Source organism: Alligator mississippiensis, chromosome 2 (genome assembly GCF_030867095.1).
Source record: "Alligator mississippiensis isolate rAllMis1 chromosome 2, rAllMis1, whole genome shotgun sequence".
NCBI classification, from domain to species: Eukaryota; Metazoa; Chordata; order Crocodylia; family Alligatoridae; genus Alligator; species Alligator mississippiensis.
In genome coordinates, this window is record NC_081825.1 from 189,333,117 (window position 1) to 189,346,286 (window position 13,170).

The following is a 13,170-nucleotide window of genomic DNA, read 5'->3' on the forward strand; positions in this document are numbered from 1 at the left end:
TGTGAAAATGTTATGTTCTGTCAAATCACTCATTCAGATTACCTCTGCTGAATATGGGTTGCTTAAACTGATCATAAGTGAATTTAATGAGAAATCTGCTAGCTACATGTGTTTGAGAAAAGCAAATACAGTACATTCTGCAGGAATATCTACATAACTAAAATACTTGCCTGAACAGTATATTCAATGTCCACTGTGCATAAGTCAATTCAGCTTTGGGGTAATGAACTGAGACTGCAGCTCTTCTTCCCTTTCACATTAGTGATCGTAGTAAGGATATGCTCCTGCTGAAGATGATCCAATTTTGATAAAAGCAGGATCTTCAAAACATTGTATTTAGTACTTGTGTGGGAACACTGTTTAAAGAAAAAAATCCATTAAATTAAGATCCTATGAGAGGGTAAAATAACTACTTTAACTACAAAGTATCAGTCACTAAAATAAAATATGAAAAGTGACTTCAGTAAAGAAGGTAAAATAGTTGTTTTATATGCAACTGCTTTCTTAGCTGTTTTTTTTTTTCCAAATGGATTTGAAATCTATTAGACAACCTGCCTAAGGATGTTGTGGAATCTCTCTCATTGCTGGCTTTCAAAAAGAGGCTGGATGGGCATCTGTCTGTGATGGTTCAAGAATAGCAAATCCTGCATCTGTGCAGTGGGCTGGATTAAATGACCACTGAGGTCCCTTTTGAGCCCTATGATCTTTAGAAATTCACTGTTCTTTTCATAGTATCTGACAAAGCAAGCTGTTGCCTATGAAAGGTGATACATTTCTCAACTAGTTAGTCTCAAAGGCTAAGCACAGATGTTACACTTATCAGAAAGTGCTTCAAAGCAGTAACAGAACAGATATTCATGGCACATAAAGCGCTTTAAAAATGATGGATCCTACTTCTTGCTGGATGTGGTATCAGACTAAAGCATTGGATGAGTGATGGATAAAGCTTTAGCTAGAGCACTTTATCAAATGTCTGTCACATCCATTGCAAGTCAAGTTAGGTCACATTCCCCTGGCATCCCAGGGGCCCCTTGCTGAGTGGCTTGCTAGCCTTGGCCAGTGCTCTGCTCTGGGTGAGCACTGGCCCAGCCCTGCCCCCAGGCTGTCACAGAAAGGAGACAGAAAAGACTCTGTCTCCTCCCTGCACAGCCAAGTTGTGAGGGGGAGGAACAGAGCCTCTCTGCCATGTGGACCTGGCCTGGTCCCCACCAAGACCCTTGACAGCTGCAGCCAGGAGCTACAGTGCGAGGCTGCCCAGCTCAGCTTTTCACCCTGCTGGAACTGAGGTCAGAGGGAAGGGAGACCCCTGCGGTACAGACCCGTCACAATCTGCCACCCCCCCCCCCCACAAGATCCCAGCCAGCAAGCTGTGATGGGGACCCCAGCTTGCAGGGTGGGGGTGGGGGCAGGGCAAGGGAGAGGGGCAAATCTCCCTCCTGGGAGGTGGGGAGGTGTGCAGGAGCACCCTCAGCTGCTGGCCTCAGCTAGTGCAGGCAGTTACTGCTGCCCCCCCCCCCCCCCCCAAGGGCGAATGTTTGTTCCATTCGCTCCCACTGTAACTTTTAGGGATTTAAATAAAGTGTGATAGAGCACTTCTGCCAGGGACTTTTTGAACATCTGTACGTAGCCTAAGGTGTCACCCTGCCTTGCCTTCTGTTCAAATGAGGGAGATTTGGCAGAAAAGGATAGATTACAAATTCTGTATATCTAAAACTCACCTGAAATTTTTCCTGGCAGAGTTTAGAACCTGTGGCTCTTCACCTCTAGTCTCTGGCTGTAACCACAGGACAGCGCTTTCTCCCTGTAGTAGCCACCCCTTTCCTTTTTTGGCTCTTAAAAGAAAAAAAATGTTCAGTTTTTCAAGTATCTTTATAAACAGGGGTGGTCCACAGGTCTACCAGTTGACACTGGCTCATACACTAAACAAGGCAATTTTATGTGTGTCTTGCTTCACAATTTAATTCCCTTGCCTTTAGAGGCAATTTGGCCATATAAGATAGGATATGAAAGTTCAGGTGCGCCCATCTATGTTCTTTTTTTCTACTGGTTATTTTTCAAGTATCATCCTTCTTTCCATGTGATTTGTCAGAAGGAAGCTTAAACAGTATAGACAGGAAAGGAAAATATTCTCATGCACAGCTAATCTGTTAGTCTGGCATGAATAACAACAGGGGTATCAAAATAGTTTGGCACCTGCAACACCAGATCCAGACCACTGGGTCTCTCAGGCCAGATCCACACCCATCTCCAGTGGTGGGATGAGTAGTGGCAGTGGCGTAAATGGCATCAGGGAGCCAGGGGTTAACGAAGCTGTTGCTCCTCCCTTGCCACTGATGCCCTTCCCTATCAGGACTCCGTACCCTGGATGTTGGCGGCAGCCCCTGTTCACCCTGTCCCCACTTTCTCAGCTCCTTTAGGAGCATGGTGTGTTTGACACCCCTGGATTATACATTTTTAACTCAACAATCAGTTTCCCTATTGGATTTCTTATTATATCAGAGAACAGAGGAAGTCATCTGTTCTATTAGCAAAGCATTCGAGGATATAAACAATTGCAAGAGGAGACTTGAACATAAATGTTGTAGAAATGTTAGCAAAGTACCAAAGAGTCAGGATTCTTACCACTACTGAGGCTTATGTTCATTCCCCCCACTGCACTCCTAAAATTATGTTCATCATGTTTTGAGTATTTTCTAAAATCATATATCTATATATATAGATATATATCTATATCTATATATATATATTTTAGTGACAACCTCTGGATTGTCACTACCAGTTACCTGGGTACCTGAAGATAATGGGCAAAATTCTACCTCATTAAAGTTATTAGTAAAACTCTTATTAACTTTAAAAGGCCAAGATTTCTCTCAGTAGGGCAGGAAACAGCTTATCTAAATAGAAGAGGAGTTTTCTCCACTGAATGTATGAAGATGAGAAAAAAAATCATTCTAGAATATGTTGTTGTTGTGATTTTTCCTGCCTTTCTGTTCTGCTCCAAGAGCTGATTAGAAGAAGTGATCGTGCATTTCCTTCAGGGTGTACAGAAAAACAAAAAAATGCTTTCAAAATTCCATCAGTCTCTTTTTCTGGCTGAAAGTTTATGATACAATTGAAACATCTTAAAGTATATTTTTTCCACCTTGGCAACACCAGCTTTATTATTTCCAGTTTTAAAATTAATATGCAACTAACACCATGTCAGACCCTGCATATCTCTTCTAAAGACAGATATAGTTCCAAGAACTATTTAGTCTTCCTTAAACACATTTTATCTCAGAAATCAGATCACTTTTTCCCAAAATTTTATTACCACTGTAACTTGTAAAGTCTTGAGAGAAGAGAGCTTGTTCTTTTTTATTTCAATAGTATAATTCACTGATGATGGGCTGGTGATGTTGAGAGGAGAACATTTGGAAAATTGCATAAAAGCATTAAAGAAGAGACCACCACAGATAGTTCATACGAGGTTTTCCTCCCAGCCCAGCATATAAATACATATACTGTAATGCAGATGTAACCCATGCTTACACAGCATGGATCTATCCCCCTTTCCTAATTGAATGACCAATTTTTACTACTTGGCTCCAGACTTGAACCAGACAGTGGTTGTTCAGAGTAGAGGCTTATGCTTTTGGCTCCAAAGATATCTTGAGTTGGATTGTCACTGCCAGTGACCTTCTTGGATAGAGGGGTTTGTGGTACAAAGGCAAGATGAATAATGATTATACCTCAGTACTGAATCTTACAGTATAGACAATTTTGCCTAGTTAAAAGTGGGATAGGAATTATGGTACAGCAACAGGAAAATGTTGGAGACAGTGTGGTCAGTTGGGAGGATTCTACCACATGGTAGACATGGCCCAGAATTAAACTGTTCTGGAATAAGTTTGGAGACATGGCAAGGGAAATTACAGGATGCCAACTATCAGATAACCCCTTAGTGTTCCTATTGAACCTTCCTGAGAGCTCTGCAACATGAAAGTCATAAGGAATTGATCGCTCATTTTCTAGTGGCTGCAAGAATTACAATTGCAAAATCCTTGGAGAGAAGTGACACCCCTAAAATCACTGAATGGCTTTGAAAAATTTGGAAAGTTTTAGTAATGGAAAGGTTGTCCTATCAAATCAGTGTTTTGCCTGGAAGAAGTAAAAAAAAAGATACAGTACTTACTGTAAATTTGGTGGAATTTTTTGGAATTTGCTTTAACAAAAAAAAAAAAAAATCATCTCCTGCCTCTAAACCAGAACATTTGAGAAACTTTTTTGAATATTGAAGGAAAGTGCAAGATTCCCAGGGGAATACACTTGCAGCCTCTACTTCCCCTGTGCAGAATGGAGTTTATTTTCTACCTAGGAAGACTTTTACAATTTTCAGATTCTCCTCAGCCTGATGAAGGGTGTACGTGCCCAAAAGCTTGCAAAGAAAGGAATTGTTTTTCTACTATTTAGTTGGTTTAATAAAAGATATTGCCTCTGACCCAAGAGCTTTGTGTAGCTCTATGAGCTAACACTTGAGAAAAAATTTGGAGTAAATTTTAAATTTAAAAACAGAGATGAGTAGAAGATACTGAGATTTGTATTATGAAGAGTTCTAGGGGAAAGAGGGGTGAATGATTTTACAGAGTTGAAGAAGCATAAAACCTTAACACATGACAGAAATATAAAGGGACTGTCCAAGACTGAAAGGCAGAGAGAGAAAAGAACAGAAGACTGCTGTGGACTTTGACTTGAGTTAAGGTGGCACTGTTGATGGACGATAGATATCTTTCTTTATTATTTAGGGGATTGGATGTAACTTTATTTGTCAAATCTGTTTTTTTGATAAATTGAAGTTATTAATAAAGTTAATAAAAAGGGGGGAAAGAGGGAGACTTACTGCACATCAGGTTGATTTAACATGACTAGCTCATCTGTCTACTTTCTTCCTCAGTAAGTTGAAGTTAAGCCATGATAACCTAGCAATTGTTTTATTCAGGGTTAAACTCTCCAGTTTAGCTTCCTCTTACTACAAGATGCAGCAGACAAACAAATGCTAGAGTGGATCAGGTGATATGAGGTAAATCCTTCCTCTTTTTAAATCAGTGAAATTGTTTAATCTTTTCATATTCTCCATATCTTACTTTAAGACTTTTCTAGTAACTGAGGATATAACACAGTAGATGTTATCCTTGGACTGAAATGCTGTCTCAAATTGGTGTAATACTTGGTGGACTTAAACATTTAACAAATGTTAAAAGTTTAAAATACTGCATCAAAAGTTTTGTCCTCATTTTCAAAATGTCATGCACCACATTTACCCGAAGAACCTTGTCTGCCTATGTCCTTAGACAAACACGGCTACAACCAACAACCCTAATGCATTTCTTTAATGCATTTCAAAGCAAATATTTCAGCACACTTAAAATGAACAAGCAAGGAAACAGCAGCTCAGTAAAAGAGGCCTACAATAACCCAGGAAGGGTATGCCCATAAAGGAAACCATTCTGATCGCTAGTTAAAGCTGCTAGGAGTCTGTACACAGCAAAATATGAATATGCTTTTGTGGTGTGTGCATTTACATCAAATGAAGTTAAATTCCACATTTATTGAATAATCTATGCAGCATTGTGTTGAAAAGAATCGGCACATATATTTGCTGTAAACCATTTTGTTCCACCCATTTTATACTGTAAAAAGCTATTATGACAAAAAATATTAAAGCATATCCATACATTTGATTTAAACTGTAATACAATGGGTCAGAACTTATCAGACCCTTAGTGGCCAACAAGGTAGCAATGTAAATGTAAAGCAAAATATTGGCTTTTGACAAAGGAATTGATAACTGATTACATAAACTGCTAACTGTATCCCAATGTCAGATGTCCTAGATATGGAAAAAAAAAGCAATATAGCTCTTAAAACAGTTCTTTGTACTCTAAAGAGCTGGCTTCAGCTTTGGCATTCATTGCCTGGAATACTTACTAGTGCATACTTCAATGCTGTCTATCTTAGACTGAATTTATTGTTTTATTCCACTCCAATTCTTTTTCAACATATGCATCACAAGATCATCTACTTGGTCCCAAATTCAGGAAAGTATTTATGCATGTACTTAAGTGCTTTCTTGGACCTTACTGCGTGCATATTATCCTCCTAAGGCTCTGTGTTAATCTTTGTTTAGGAAGATAGCAGTTCAAAAGTCTCCTGTGAGGAACAGAACACTTCAAGAATTTCTTTCCCTTTCAAAAAGTAAAATAAACTTACCTAGAAACACAGGCAACTTGACGGCTTAATTATGTAACCAAACATATATTTTGCCTATCTTTACTCTGCTAATTTATCTGTAAGTGCACACATACATTCCTTAATACTCTGCTAATTTATCTCTAAGTGCGTACACATGCACACACACATCTTCTTAGAAGAGGACAATGTTGAAAGTTGCAATAAGAAAAGAAAGAAAGCTCAGCTGTGCTTGAATTTGCACTCAAAGCAGAACAAAGACATACCTTCAGATCAGGTGCAGAGAGACCTGTTGCTGTATGTAAACTTATCGTGAAGTTTACTGATCCTCTATTCAAGAGACTGTTTTGATTTAAGCCCTGCAATTAAAGGAAGTGAATATCAAACAGTGAGACTAGGGACAGAACTTACACATAAACTGGGTTAAGTGATTAGAAACTGGTTTAAACCTGTAACAGAACAGAAACTCAGTGCATATAAACCAGTTTCTAAATGGCTGGTACTGATTTAAAATAAACCTAGTTGAATGTAGTATCAGCCTTAACTGATTTGGATCAAACTGGTTTATGAAAGTTCTGTCCCAGACCCCTCCCTGGTTCAAGTTGAGTCACAAACTCCCAACATCCCAGGTCACTTTGCAACCTCAGGCTGGGCTGGGCTGTCTGCTCAAGCAGAGCAAGACTGGCCCTGCCCCTCTGTTCCCTAGCCAGAGCCATGAGGACTGGCTCACAAGGGGGTGGGAGTAGGAAACCGAGCTCTCCACTCGAGTGGCAAACCCTGAACTTTCCCGCTAGCTACAGTAGCAAATTAGATTCATTACTCACATTCAGAGAAAATAGTTCACTATATCTTTTGTTTTATCCAGCCAAAGGTTTTCCCTTTAAATATTCTCCTCCTCAAAGGTATTCTCTTCTCCAGTGTTACTTTGTCTTTTCTCTGCCCTCATTCATCTCTTTTGCAGCAGGTTTCCTCTTTCCTGTTCTGTCTCAGCTCTCTGTCTCCACTGTCACTTGAACTGGCATCAAACAGTCAGATCCCAGTGCCTTGTGTCCGCCCACAGAGGCAGAGTGTGAGAAGCAGCTTTGGTTCTTTGGGTAGTTGTGATATCTTTTATGAGACCAACTGAATAGTTTGAAAATTTGTTCTTTGCAAGCTTTCGGGCACAAATCCCCCTTTTCAGGCGTAGAGTCTGCTGGTGTTTGTGTGCTGTCCTGGGTAAAATAGAAGCCAATATGCAAAATGCAGGTCTGTGAAAATGTAAATGTGTGGCAGTGAGGGTCAGAGGAAATGGGAGACAGTGGGTGTGAGACAGGTAGGTGGGGGGAAGGGGGAATATTGACCTGGTGATAGAGTATAGCTGGTAAAGTGCAGACAGGTTACCTGAAGTTATTAGATGGCAGCCTTCCCCTACTTTACAGGGACAGGCACATTGCAAAGGCTCCAGCCCCTCAGCAGCATCAAATCTACCAGAGCACATGCACACAGCTGAGAGCAGGGGATGTGGTCATGCCCGGGGCCGGGGCCGGGGCCAGTGCACTGAGATGGCAAAGGGGGGGTTAAAACCCCTCCATGGTTCTGGACCCCAGCCAGGGTTTGCAGGGGGGGAGGGGGCAGTCCCAGGGTGTTGCCCCCGCACCCTTCTTGAGCGGAGAACAGGGGGTGTGGCCACACCCCCTCCCCTCAAGCAGGGAGTGAGAAAAAGCCTTGGAGCTTCAGTCCCTTCCCTTTGCGAGTGACTGGCAAGCTCGGAGGCACGCTCTTGTGCCTCCCAGCTTCTGGCTTGAGCTACTGCAGGCATGTGGCTGCGTTTCTTGAATCAAAAATGAATGTCTGTTCACTTGCTTCTGAGTTTAATCTCTTCAGTTTAGACTAACCTGCAAAGAGTGAACTGATTTAGCCTCGGGCTTTTTGACTGCCTGTACTTAGCCTGAATGCTAGAGGTAAACACCGTATCATATGGAGTCTTTTTAGAATCATCCAGACTTATGAGTGTACAAACTTGGGTTCAAAAATGTTGTGGGAACAGGGTTTCACGTGAGTGTCTTGGTCCTTTCTGCCTCTGACATACTAGAAGTTCTGGGAGAACAGCTTTTCTTGTGGCGTTTTAGTGCTTGTGCTTTAAGTGTTGGCTTAAAAACAGGGGGAAAATGTTATTTAACCTTTTTCTAAACTAAAAAATGAATTTGTTTCTGGTTTTAGTTTGAGGTTATTTAAAGTTTTCTGTATGAATCTTAGGACTATTTTTTTGTAAAAACATACAGGCATTCACAAGATAGATAGGCACCTAGTAAAATATGCGAAAATGCATTTGCAGCTAGGTACTTTTCTGCATCTCTGTGCGCCAAAATTAAAAAAAAAATAAAAAAAAATCTGGTCCCAAGAGTTCTTAAGAGGTGTTGGAAGCTGATGTTCTCTGCTTGCTCACAGGGCACATAGTTCACCCCTCCCATTAAACCCTACTTGGAGTGCAGTGCCACTAATCTATAAAGCCTCATGCTGGCTCTTGCTACCCAAATAAAGCAGCAGTATAACATATGCTTATATTGTCTTACTTGCCAACAAACATCTAGGGCAGAGGTTCCCAACCACCAGGCTGTGGTACCAGGCCACAAAGGATTGGCTGCCGGTTTGTGGCATGAGCCCCCTGTTCAGACCCCTGTCTGCCTGCCTGGGCAAGCAGCTTCCACTGCTGGCAGTCATGTGCGGGGTTAAAGCTGGGCAGCAGGGCAGCCCCAGGAGGGAGGCAGTTGGCTCCATTCCCCCTGTCCCACTTCTGTGTCAGTCCACAGTATAAAAAAGGTTGGGAAGCACAGATCTAGGGTGACCTAAAAACATCATCCAGTTCTTGGTCCTGGAGACAGACAACAGGGTTGCCAGTTAGCAGCCACTGTTGTGATGTGTTTTTTCTTTCTATCCAGGATTGTGACCTAATGTTTCTTTTTGCCTAGACAACCACCAAACTCAACTAGTTTGTAACAGCTGCCATTTACAGTGTGACTGGGTGACATCCTGGCCCATGTAGTAACTTTGAGGCAAAAGGATATTAGCAATGAAATTGCATCAGCATATTATCACAGGATACTAATGTCTGTTCCTATAGTCTCACTACAAAGATATTTCATGGGCCTGGAAATAGGATTTAAGATGCATGCATTACTCATAAACAAGTCTGCAGTATAATTAGGATGATCTGATGTATACCAGGACAGATGCCACTTTCTCATGCAGTTTGTAAATCTATATTACATGAAACTTAGATAATTATAATATTTAAAAAGTTACAATTCACTCCTATCAGAAAATAATGTACTTTTCAACTTGTGGAAGAGGTTAGTCACTGATAATTACTTATGTAACAAACAACAATGACATTATGTAAACCTTGGTAAATGATCTCCGTAACTAATTAAGTGATACAGAGGAGGAAAGCAAAACAAAATAAAAAGGTGTGCTGGGAAGGAGCAACTGCCACCTCTGTGTCTGAATCTTCTGAAGGTGTTTCACCTTGGCAGAGAAAGCCAAGGACCTGTTGAATAGAAATGCCAAGTTTTTTGTTAAGACTGAGGAAGACAATTCTGGAAGAGAGAGAGACTTGTGAGTTGTTAGCTTAGGAAAGACATTTGAATTATTGTTTGTCGGTGGATTTGCCATGAAACAAAGTACGGATGAAGAGATGGGGAACAAGGTAAGAACCCTGAAGGATCACCATAGAAAACTATAGTAGGGGATGAATTGGATCCACCAAAAGATGTGCTGAAGAAGCAGTCGGGTAGAGAGGCTACAGGAGAAACAGGAAAGGACAGTAATGAAAGCCAAGGAGACTCAAAAATGGAGTCAAACTTGTCGAAGGCAGGATCATCGAGGAGGATGAAAAGGAGGGCATACCAGTGTGATATTTGACAAGGAAAAAGTAATTGGGACCTTTTGAGAGCAGTTTCAGTGGAGTATAAATAATAGGGCTATGTGAAGCTTTGGTCCATGATTTGATTCAGCGGAGATTCGGTCTGATTCAGTGGCCAAATCTCTGAATCCGAATTGAATCAGAGAAGTTTAAGAAGGATGCACGCACTTTAAGAAGGATGTGGCCTGCCTTGAGAGGCTTCAGAGGAGGGCCACCTGCTTGGTTGGAGGGCAACAGGGCAGGCCCTACGAGGAGAGGCTGAGGGACCTGAACCTGTTCAGCCTCAGCAAATGAAGGCTGAGGGGGGATTTGGTGGCTGCCTACAAAATTGGTAAAGGAGATCAGCAGCAAATAGGAAGGGTCCTATTCCCCCCAGCAGCACCTGGGGTGATGAGGAACAATGGCCAGAAACTGCTGGAGAATAGGTTCAGGTTAGAGATTAGGAGGCACTATTTCACTGTTAGGGTGGCTAGGATCTGGAACCAACTTCCTAGGGAAATGGTCCTTGCTCCTTCCTTGGGTAAATTCAAAAAGAGTTTGTATGAACACCTATCTGCGGTCGTGTGATCCCAGCGTGTGCTCCGGCCAGTGCCAGGGGGTCAAACTATATGATCTATTTAGGTCCCTTCTGACCCCTAACTACTATGAAACTATGAAACCCTTTAATCTTTCCAAATCAAATCAAATCTCTCCAAATTGATTTTTAGGGTTTCAGAAAGATTTGAAGATTTAGACATAGACACAGCTTTAAATGTTTTTTCTACATACCTCTAGGTTACAGGTGGCTTGTGAATGTTGGGGTGCATGCAGTGTCCCACAGAAACGCAGGGGGAGGAGGGTCCCCAGCATGCTTGGCAGCAGACCCGGAACTGGACCAGAAGCACTTCTGGTCCACTTCTGGGTCGGCCAGGGAGCGCCCAGGGGGGCTCCCCCATGCCCCACCCCCAGCTTGGCAACTGGTGCCTCGTTGGTCTGGGGGGGGGCACCCAGGGTCCCCCTGTGACCAATTGCTGAGCCAGGGGGGGCCCAGTGTGTTCCCCGGGGGACCCAGAAGTGGACTGGAAGTACTCCCGGGTTCACCGCCAAGCACGTGGTGGGGGGGGCCCTGTGCTTCTGCGGGATGCTCCATCCACCCCACGATCACAGCATTCACGAGCCGTGCTGGTACCTTGAGGTATGTAGAAAAAACATTTAAAGCCGTGTCTATGGCTGAATCCCTGATCCTCTGAATCAACATTGAAGCTTTAGATTTGGATTTGGCTGAATCAAATCAGGGACAGTGATCCAAATCAACGAATTGAATCACTGTCTGTGATTCCGGCCAAATCTGAATCCGAATTGAATAGGGCCCACTTCGCACACCCCTAATAAACAATAGAAGGTTGGTAAATCTAAGATTAGAGCTAAGATTACAGGTGAAAACCTCCAGACGATGCATTCAGTAAAGAGAGGGAAAGGCATGTGGAGTTGAAGGTTACTTTTTTAAGATGGGGAGCCTAAAGCATCCAATAACTGCATAAGAGTGTGATGTTTGCAGTAAGAGGGAGTGTTTGTGATGTGATCATTGTGCTGGGGCCAGAGTACAATTGAAGGTGAAGAAGAGGAGTAAAGGAGGAGATGAGAGGAGGCACAAGGGGCATCAAGAAATAGGATAGAAGATCATCATTGGGCAAATGGGAGGGGCTAGTGGAAAAGAAATTTCTGACAGGAAGAAAGAGAAAATTGAAGGTGGGGAAGAAAGATGAGCTAAGTGTAGGTGACAGGTAACATCATAATTAATGCTCATTTGGAAGAAGTAAGTGAGCTGTATAGTGTGAAGTGGAGACAGGAGTATTCATGATGTGTAGTCTGCAGCATCAAACCATCATAAAATGCTTTGCTTTGAAAAGCTTATCTTAAGAGATATAGGTATACTGAATTCATTACTGGGAAGCATTCAATTTTTGAGTAATTAAAATACATTCTATTTTCTATACCTAACTTGCTAGGGAACAACTAGACCATACAATACATTGCTTGAACTGATTTGTCCTTTGAAGCCATAGAAAGAATTGGAATTCCAATACCAGAATTCTTAGCCCTAGCCGGTTTCTTTCTCCACCATATCAGCTCATAAAGCTTTTTCTGTTTTTTTACAGTAACACAGCATGTTCTTCAACTATTATATCTCAAAAGTAAGCTTAGATGTTTGGGGAAATTTGTCAAAAGGATTGTTGATTGAATCTGTAAACTTATGTCTGAAATTCTGCTCGGGTGAATAATTTGTTGCCACCTTAAAAGACTTCTGAATGCAGATTTAAACCCCGATTCTACAGTACTTTCAGCACACATATATCTTTGTACACTTCAGAACTACACTTCAGTTTTAATAAACTAGTCATGCATAAAAGTTCCTCATATGCCCAAATAAGTTTTTGCAAAATCAGGGATTTAGAATTGCAAGTTGGTTCTTGACAGGCCATTACAATTGGAACAGGATGAACACAGAAGAGGATGAATATGACTATATAACACACTTAATTTGCTAAATATAATCTAAATGAAAAATTCATTTTATTAAATGGCTGCTGTAAATAAGCTGCCGCTTATCTCAAATTCACATTGTTGCTGTATTAAGCTTTAATTAATGTACCTGCATCTTTAGGGCTAAGTACAGGCAGTCAGAAAGCCCAAGGCTGAATCAATTCAGTCTTTGCAGGTTAGTCTAAACTGCAGAGATTAAACTGAGAAATAACTGGACAGACATTCACTTTCCGTTCAGGCAATGCAGCCACATGCCTTTAGTGGCTGAGGCCAGAAGCCAGGGGGCACTATAGCATGGATTTCTGGCACATAGCCAGGATGGGCTGTGTGTTCATTTCCTCTTCCTGCTGGCCCCAGGGTCTCTGGGATTTGCAGTCCAGAATCACAGCATCAGGACACTGCAAGGTTGCACATCACTTCTTCCTGCTGCCAGGTACCTCTGGGATATGTAGTTCACAGCCTCAGCCAACAGTAAGTTTCAGTAAGTTTAGCAGCAGGGCAGCTCTATACTTGGGGGA

At 41.9% G+C, this 13,170-nt stretch overlaps 1 protein-coding gene and 1 long non-coding RNA gene across 6 annotated transcripts in view; one reads left to right on the forward strand and one right to left on the reverse strand.

Annotated features, from left to right (window-relative positions):
• KCNQ1 (potassium voltage-gated channel subfamily Q member 1) overlaps positions 1–13,170 on the forward strand; it is a 583,123-nt gene that overhangs the window by 368,293 nt on the left and 201,660 nt on the right. The window lies entirely within an intron of this gene.
• LOC109280511 (uncharacterized) lies at positions 174–7,420 on the reverse strand. Of its 2 annotated transcripts, none has more exons than XR_002086855.2 (4): positions 7,053–7,420; positions 6,495–6,587; positions 1,719–1,832; positions 174–356 (listed from the first exon to the last, which is right to left on the reverse strand). It is a non-coding gene; the product is annotated as an uncharacterized LOC109280511 (long non-coding RNA). The 2 variants fall into 2 exon arrangements; XR_002086857.2 differs by lacking the exon at positions 7,053–7,420 and adding an exon at positions 6,774–6,896.